The sequence below is a fragment of the Urocitellus parryii genome, chromosome 7 (genome assembly GCF_045843805.1).
Source record: "Urocitellus parryii isolate mUroPar1 chromosome 7, mUroPar1.hap1, whole genome shotgun sequence".
Classification (NCBI taxonomy): Eukaryota; Metazoa; Chordata; class Mammalia; order Rodentia; family Sciuridae; genus Urocitellus; species Urocitellus parryii.
In genome coordinates this window covers 98,406,380-98,413,533 of record NC_135537.1, presented here as the reverse complement: position 1 = coordinate 98,413,533, position 7,154 = coordinate 98,406,380, and the positions used below count along the sequence as shown (strand labels likewise).

The 7,154-nt window shown below is 40.3% G+C and overlaps 1 pseudogene; it reads left to right on the top strand.

Moving 5' to 3' along the window:
• The first annotated feature begins 4,387 nt into the window (after window positions 1-4,387).
• Window positions 4,388-6,652, top strand: LOC144255935 (PWWP domain-containing protein 2A pseudogene; annotated as a pseudogene).
• Window positions 6,653-7,154: the final 502 nt, after the last annotated feature.

The following is a 7,154-nucleotide window of genomic DNA, read 5'->3' as shown; positions in this document are numbered from 1 at the left end:
TAACTGTGGGACATACTGAGTAGAATTGGAATATTGAATAGCATGTGGTCTTAGAAGGGGCACATCAGTTGGCTCCTGAGAATGAGTACAAAGTGTGTATTTGTGTCTTATGTAAATTCCCACCAGAATGAATCTTCACATAGAAGATACTAAACCACCAAGAGGAAAGAATGACTATCCAGTGGACAACAACTGTCCTTTGTTTTCTGTCACATCAGTGCTATCATTTTAGATACATGGATGAAGGAATCTGTGTTAGTTAGTTGTTTTATTACTGTGACCTAAATACCTGACACAAACTTAAAGGAAAGGTTATTTTAACTAATGGTTTTTGAGATTTCAGTCTATGATCAACTGGCTCCAAAACAGAAATATCATGGTAGAAGGGTGTGGCAAAGGTTCATCAGACAGAGAAAGAGAAAGACAAAGGTGCCATGAACAAGATATAACTCCCAAAGGTATTCCCTTAGTGGCCCACTTCCTCTGATAGCTCCCCAGTTTACACCACTTACATAAAATCAATTCAAAGTATTAATCCATAACATAGATTACTTCACTGATGAGGTTATAGTCATCATAATCCAATCATTTTCAAAAGTGCCATTTCTGAATGTTGCAGCCTTGCGAAATTCAGCACACCAGACTTTGAGGGACATTCCAGATCTAAAGCATAACAAATCTGAAAGCAAGATATAAGGTCTGAATCAGCAACACTGAGCTAATCTGCTGTTCATATACTGACCATTAGTATGTTACCAATGCTTTAGGAATCCAAGATGTTACTGAGAGCAAGTTACAATGTTACTGACTCAATTGGATACCTTATACCCTAGAAGGAAGCATCATGTCCTTATGGAGATGGATGCATATTTCAGGTATTGATATTAACCACCCACAAATCCATGGCCAACAGAATTACTACATGTTCATAAGGTGTCTGATATTGAACACATGTCCACATAGTACATGGGGTACCTATGGGTGCTTCATTATCCAATGTTATTTGTGAATCAACAATTGAAGTAAATATAGTCTCACAAAGGCACAGAAAACACGAGTTCAAAATTCTCTCTAATGAAGTCTTGGCTGGCCCTCTGGAAAAGGACCTGCACTAACAGTAGCCATCACCTAAATAAGGACCCTGAACACTTCAGCAATCAGTGCTGTCATTCAACCCATTAATTTTCCTGTCAAAAGTTCTTTTCCTTCTAAGAAACTATGACCCCAATCATTTTGAAGGACCAGTGGCATTGAAGGATGAATATGAGTGGATTCATAAATACACAGCAGTGGAAGTCAATGGAACCATTCTGGGCCATATCTACATGACACTGATATAGACTCTGCCTTATGGATTTTTAGTGTGATCACAAGATAAAGCCAGAGCTTTAAGAATTTGCTCAGCCTGTAAGCAGTGCAAGCCTGATTTGTTGGGGAAAATTATTCCATTCTTTATAGAATGAGAAGTTTGATAAATCACGTAGCATCCTCTATCTGAGAGTGAGGAAACTCTTGAGGCATAGTCAAAATATTTTCTAGAATTCCCTAGCAGACCTGAAATCCAGACATTTGCTAGCAGTAATCTACTCGAAAAACATTCTTTGTTGGAATTCTTCTCTCTTCTTCCTTTTTTTTTCAATTTCTTTCTTCCTTCCCCTGTCATCTCCCAAATAAACCATTTATATTTAAATCCCATCTCATTGTCCATTTGTGGAAAAATAAAAGTTGTGGAAGGGATCTTACCTTCCTTTGACTGACATTAAAATAAATCTAATTAAGGTACAATATACTCTCAGGACTATTTTCCTCTGGTGTCTTGCCTTTCTGTGCTGAGCCTCCAGCAATATTGCTGTCCTTTAAATGTCTACGGTATTAATCAAGGCACATATTTTGGCCTCTCTTCAATATATATCTTGCATTATCCATTTTTAAAAATGTGTTTAAATTCTATTTTATGTTTTTATCCTAATATAAATAATATAATATAAACACATAATTGATAAAAAAATTCATGTTTTTTAACAAATCCTGCAGCCTTTCTTGGACCTATAGAAAATGAAGATCTGTCTCTTGTGAGTGCATCAGTATCAGCTCATACTCTTAATGTGATGAACTGAACTTCTAAACAGCTGATTAATCCTAAGGTTAATGAAGTCTGAAAGAGAACAGTGAGTACTCTATCTCTGCTTTCTTCCTCTTATTTAATTAGTTTATGAGTGATGTTTCTTATGATGTTCTACTTAAATATCAGAGATAGAAATTCATATGATCTACTTAGTGTAGTTCCCTGGCACCCGTTTACATGATAATGGTTAACATTGGACTTTATTCTTTGAAACCAAAGTATTGCTCTGGTCATCATATATCCTCTTTCTTCTTATACTAATAGGGAACAATTTCCTAATGCTGGTTTAACAATTTACCATAAATTTAAACCAACACAAATTTATTATTTCATACCTCTGAAGACCCCAATACAAAATGTATCTCAGTGGCTTAAAATCAAGGCGTCCTCAGGGCTGCATTTCTTCTGGCTGCATTAAGGAAAGATCCCTTTCTTTTTTCAGCACTCTCTTTCAGCTCCTAGAGACCTCCTACCTTCCTTGCTTCCAGCTCCTCCCTTCAGATTCAATCAAACAGAAACAGCTTCAAATCCGTCTCTGACTCCTACTCTTTACGGGTTTTTAAATTACTTTGGGCCTGCCTGGGTAATCCAGGATAACCCCTTTATAAGAGGATATGATTAACAAATTTAGTTTCACCAGCCATGTTAAGTCATGCTTTTTTATAATGTAACATAACACATTATGGTCTAATAAGCAATTGAAAATGGCTTTGTTCCTTATTATTAAAGGAATTTTAATAATATTTTAAGCATCCACATTCATTGTCTTGTGCAATGGATCTTCAATATGTCCTCTGCTTTTTATGGACATATTGTAGCATTTTCTGCAATATTTCCTGCAGCTCTTCTGCACTTTCCACCTCCATCATGTGGAATATCAACATTTACAATAGACACTAAATGACTATAGTAGCCCTCCTCTAACTTCACAAATCAATCATGGGCACATTGAACAGCACCATTATTTTCACATTATTTAGTTGTTCTTAGTCTATATCCTTAATGAGTGTTCATGCTTGATAAATACAGAGACAAAAATAATATTTTAAAATATTTTAAAAAATATATAATTGGTAGGGTTTACAGTTACAATTGATATATTTTATTTCCTTTTTAATAGTGAAAAATAAAATTGAGTTTTTAGTTGATTGCATTTAGATTAAATTACTCTTTGTTTGTTAATTTGTTATAGTCACTCTGAGAGAACAAAGTACAGGCTAAGCAGAATCACTTGCACACACAAGAAGTCCAAGGTAGGTGATGGGAGAAACATCCTCTTCCTTTATATTACACAGCTTCATTGGTTTGCCCCTTTATATCATCAGCAAACATCAGAAACAACAATTGAATTATCATGGCAGCATGAATTGGCTGCTTTGGGATGTTTGTTCATGAGAATTCTTTGTGCGTGAGAACTACCATCCTGATTTACTGGCACTGAAGTAATTTTAAATATGTGAAATTTCAGTGTTAAAATCAGAAATTTCTAGGAAAAGTGGATTGAGTTACATATCTCTCTATCTGTAAAATCATGATTGACAGATTTAAAACAAAAATTGTTTTCATATTCTGTCCTAATCTTATATTAAACAATCTTTTTCTCTTCCTTCTTCCTTCATTCACTTTTCTATCTTCCTCTCTGTCATTTTTCCAATTAAGCAACAGGAATTTGGGAATGTTATCACTGATCACAGTCCAATTCAACCCCCTTGCCCCAATTCCTGTTTCAAGATTTGCCAGTTTTGAAGAGCAAGAGAGAAGGCAAGAGTGAAAGTGGGAATTTGTGATTTTAAACTATGTAATTTGTATGGTTGTTATTATTAAAGATAAGTAAAAGGATAAGAAGCACAATAATTATCAGTTATTATGGAATTGGTTCACCTGTTGATGTTTGGATACTCTGTATACATAAAGGACATTTTGCTGTTGATTAATGAATGAGCTATGCTATCTTTTAAGAAGATGGACATACCATACTGGAAATAACACACACTTCACAGGTTAATTAAGTATGTGTGTTTGCATTTACACAGTTGATTCCATTTTTTTTCTTTTTTCCACCTGAAATAAATTGCAATTGAAGGCACCAAAAAATTCAAACGTAGACTTTGCCTATAACATTTAGACAATGTGATAGGATACGCAAGACAAGATGATGATTATTATGATAATTTAAGTGAAAAAATCCCAGGTTAAGTGAGAAGAGTATTTAAGTATTTAGTTGGGCAGCCGGAGTTGGAGGAGGGAGAAGCCAGGAAGAAAATGGCGGCCATGGCTGCAGAGGCGGCAGCGACTGCTGCGTCCCCCGGGGAGGGGGGCGCCGGCGAGGCCGAGCCGGAGATGGAGCCCATCCCCGGCAGCGAGGCCGGCACTAATCCCCTCCAGGTCACGGCCACTGAAGCGTCTGTGCCGGACGGCGAGGCCGACGGGCAGCAGTCCGCTCCTCAGGCCGACGAGCCGCAGCTCCCGCCGCCGCCGCCGCCGCCAGGGGAGCTCGCCCGCAGCCCGGAGGCGGCGGGGCTGGAGCTGGAGGCTGAGGAGAAGCTACCCGTCCGGGCGGCGGAGCCAGCGGTTGCCGCAACTCAAGAAGGGCCGGACCTTCCACCTTCCCCAGCGCCGCTTTGCGAGCAGCCCCCGGCTCCCGAGGAGCGCGAGGACACGCAGCTGCCCCAGCCCACAGCTCCGGCGCTGGTGCCGCCGGCGGGCGGGGACTCCGCGGTGTCGCAATTGATTCCCGGCTGGGAGGTGTGGGTCACTCTGGACCACATCATTGAGGACGCGCTCCTCGTGTCCTTCTGCCTCGGAGAGAAGCTCTTCTCCGGGGTCCTCATGGATCTGTCCAAAAGGTTTGGGCCCCATGGGATCCCTGTGACAGTATTTCCTAAAAGGGAATATAAGGATAAACCCGAAGCCAGGCAGCTCCAAAGTAATACATTCCAAGAAGGGACAGAAGTCAAGGGTGAAGTGAATGGTGCTGTTCCCAACGATCCTTCTGTCCCACCTCCTGAGCTGAGTTTGGCTGAAAGCCTGTGGACTTCCATACCACCACCTCTCTTCCATGAAGGAGCACCTTATCCTCCCCCTTTGTTTATCAGGGACACATATAACCAATCAATACCTCAGCCTCCTCCTCGGAAAATTAAGCGACCCAAACGAAAAATGTACCGGGAAGAACCCACTTCAATAATGAATGCTATTAAACTACGACCCAGACAAGTCCTCTGTGATAAGTGTAAAAACAGTGTTGTTGCTGAAAAAAAGGAAATTAGAAAAGGTAGTAGTGCAAGTGACTCTTCTAAATATGAAGATAAAAAACGGAGAAATGAAAGTGTAGCTACTGTGAACAAAAAACTGAAAACTGACCATAAAGTGGATGGGAAAAACCAAAATGAAAGCCAGAGAAGAAATGCTGTGGTTAAGGTTTCAAATATTGCTCACAGCAGAGACAGAGTAGTCAAAGTTTCTGCTCAGGCAAATACGTCAAAAGCTCAGTTAAGTACTAAAAAAGTGCTCCAGAGTAAGAACATGGATCATGCAAAAGCTCGGGAAGTATTGAAAATTGCCAAAGAAAAGGCACAAAAGAAGCAAAGTGAAACCTCTACTTCCAAAAATGCACATTCAAAAGTCCATTTCACTCGTCGATACCAGAATCCTAGCTCAGGTTCCCTTCCACCCCGGGTTCGTTTAAAACCACAGAGGTACAGGAATGAAGAAAATGACTCTTCTCTGAAGACAGGACTCGAGAAAATGCGGAGTGGCAAGATGGCACCCAAGCCCCAGTCTCGCTGCACCTCCACCCGCTCAGCAGGTGAGGCCCCTTCAGAAAATCAGAGTCCCTCAAAAGGCCCTGAAGAGGCCAGCAGTGGGGTTCAGGACACAAGTGAAGTGCCTGCACCTGGTGAGCAGGATGAACCACAGACACTGGGCAAAAAGGGCAGCAAAAGCAATATCTCTGTTTACATGATCCTAAATCACAAGAAATCTGACTCTTCCAGTGCTTCAGTGTGTAGCATTGATAGCACAGATGATTTGAAATCCTCCAACTCTGAGTGTAGCTCTTCTGAAAGCTTTGATTTTCCTCCAGGCAGTATGCATGTACCTTCCACCTCCTCCACTTCCTCCTCTTCAAAGGAAGAGAAAAAGCTCAGTAATTCCTTGAAAATGAAAATCTTTTCCAAAAACGTCTCTAAATGTGTCACACCAGATGGCAGGACCATATGTGTAGGGGACGTTGTTTGGGCCAAGATATATGGCTTCCCTTGGTGGCCAGCCCGTATTCTTACTATAACTGTGAGCCGGAAAGATAACGGCCTTTTAGTCCGACAGGAGGCCCGTATTTCGTGGTTTGGGTCTCCAACAACATCTTTCCTTGCTCTTTCGCAACTCTCCCCCTTTTTAGAAAACTTCCAGTCACGCTTTAATAAGAAGAGAAAGGGCCTGTATCGCAAGGCTATCACAGAGGCGGCTAAGGCTGCCAAGCAGCTGACCCCTGAATTGCGGGCTCTATTGACACAGTTTGAATCGTGAACATGGACAGTAAGGTAGGCAAGAACCCTTGGAAAGCACCACAGATTTTCTAGTCTAGCTAGGAATAATTTCTACAAAATAGCTTGGCCAAATTGGAGAGAAAAATTGCACTCAGTTGGCTGACTTTTTATACTACCTTATAGCCATTTTTAGACTGAGAAGCTTAAACTGAACATGCAATCAAATTTTGTCTTCAGGAAGTGAGATTTTAGCAGTATTTTCCAATTTTGAAATCTAAAAACATCCCAAGGCATAGAAGCCATAGCCTCAACTGAAACTGAATTTTTTCAGGGACTGTTAATTGCTATTTGTACTATTACTGTATATATATCTTCACATATATATAACATTGCCTGTCACTATGTGACATAGGTTGCGTATTTGGGATTTAGTAAGGGCTGGTGACCTGGGGGCACATTGTGGATATTTAATGACTACTATTTTTTTTAAACTAAAGAAAATTAGTCTTTCTATGGTCATAATGGTATAAAAGTTTGATATT